Below are 2,035 nucleotides of genomic sequence, written 5' to 3'. Positions count from 1 at the left end.
TGTTTTGCCTGACTTCACATCCTCTCCTTTAGGAAAGGCTCTAGGTGCTCCATGCTCAGGTAGATTTAACACATACCATGGAGATGTCTAAAGACGCGGGGCACTAGCCTACAACCAAGACGAATCTGAGGACACATGTTGGTCTACACCATCAAAGAATTTTCCCAGGAGCCTTCTCTCTTGCTTCTTGCCAATCGGGAAAGGCACATATTCTGTCTCAAAGTTACAAAACCAGGCATTACCATTCATTCTCCTTGATGTCTCTAACGCCAAACCAAGAAAGGCTTTCTTGAAAAATTGTTTTCTCATATAAAAGAAAACTGTAATTAATACTTCTCATTAATCCTGTCTCTGTCGTGACATTATCAAAGAACTTGAGCGCTCGTGTGATGGTTCTCATTAACAACTTAATCCAAGTAAGAAAATGTTCTTTTTCAAACTAAGGAGGTTTAGTCATTTTGCTTCCTACTTACCATCAAAGATTACATAACCTAAAAGTCTGACAGGTCAACTGAGAAGTGAAGAAAATATAGAGAGAGCATTATTTTAGGTTCTGACAACACTAGCTATAACATAGAATTCAGCACCGTCATTTATTCAATCACTATTTACTGATGGGAGGCCAGAGTTAATTCCCTCAATGGTTGGGTAATTCACACTATAAAATCTGTCAATGAAACCTCCATAAAAACGAGTTCACACACACAGCAATCTTTTTTTTTTTTCTCTTCTCATTATGACATAGAGTCTTAAGGCTGCATTTTTCAAAGAAAAACACAACATTCAGAGATGAGGCCCCTTTGAAACAAAATCCTTCTCTTTGGATTCAAAATGATTCCTTTTTTAGTTTCACTATATTTTAAGTTCCTGCTTTTTTCTTTCATCACTGTGTTATTATTTTGTTATATGGACAGATACTACTGCATATATAGGCTACCCATTTATTTCACTGTTGGCACCAATTTCAGTGGAGATGAAAGTTGACAAAATTTCATTAAATGCTCTTTAATTTTTTTTTTTTTAAATATCAAGCACTTACTATTCCAATGTGGTATGCATTTTTTTCCAATGTCTACTTAACTGTCACCACAAAAAAGTTCCAATGTCTACTTAACTGTCACCATAAAAAAATTCTTTCCGGTTGTTCATTTTACTTTAGATTTTACTTCCATGCTCACCTAAACTCAGATCTTGACAGGTAAGTGAGAAATGTAAAGTGTTTAATTAAATTCTATGGAAATGGAGGATTTATGTTCCTCAATTACAATTAAACATTAGATTTCAGCATGTTCAAGCTTGTAAGTATGCAAAACAGAGCTTTAAATCTAGTTGTACAAGATGTGTATGCCCCACCAGAACTTCAGGCCATCAAACTGTCACTCAGCACATCACCAGTGTGAAGTTATTTTATTACTGTACTAAGAATAAAAAGCCAATGGGATCCATATTCAATAGGATAAGGGCTTAGAACTTATATTTAATTTACTATTTTAACGTAATTGGCACTGTAAAGATTTTAGGAGAATTCTTGAATTTTATAGACCTAGAAACCCTCTGTAGTCTTTTCAAATTTAATATTTGATAAGGGTGAAATCACTGGACAAAAGTTAATAATACAGCTGTAATTTCAGATAGGTACTCCTCAGGTGTGCAAGCTCTGAAGCTCACCATCTGACACGCACTGGTAGTAGAACAGAAAGTCATGAACTGAAAATAATCATGCATGTTGTGAATATGCCACAAAACCTATCATGGCAATTGGTACTTAGTAGGTATTTGGTTACTAAGTATAGTAAAATAGAAGGAAGGGGCGAGTGCATTGTTAGCATCAGTGCTTAAGTAAGTGTGTGTAAATGTTCACATGTTGGGTGGGGAGGGGAGAAAGTGGGAGGGGAGAGAGGGAGAGAAGGAGAGAGAGAGAGAGGAAAAAACCTGCTCTGTGTCAGAAAATGTATGAGATTTTAAGTATCTTTAGAGACTCCAGAGTTTTATTGGGGAGAATGAAAGAAAAGGAACGATTAAGTATAATGTACAT

General features: G+C 35.7%; 1 protein-coding gene across 1 annotated transcript in view; it reads right to left on the bottom strand.

The window, feature by feature from the left end:
- MALRD1 (MAM and LDL receptor class A domain containing 1) overlaps nucleotides 1–2,035 on the bottom strand; it is a 520,465-nt gene that overhangs the window by 443,625 nt on the left and 74,805 nt on the right.

The sequence above is a fragment of the Pteropus vampyrus genome, unplaced genomic scaffold (assembly GCF_000151845.1).
Source record: "Pteropus vampyrus isolate Shadow unplaced genomic scaffold, Pvam_2.0 Scaffold96, whole genome shotgun sequence".
NCBI lineage: Eukaryota > Metazoa > Chordata > Mammalia > Chiroptera > Pteropodidae > Pteropus > Pteropus vampyrus.
Note: the sequence above shows the minus strand (reverse complement) of the source record. Positions and strands in the feature narration are given on the sequence as shown.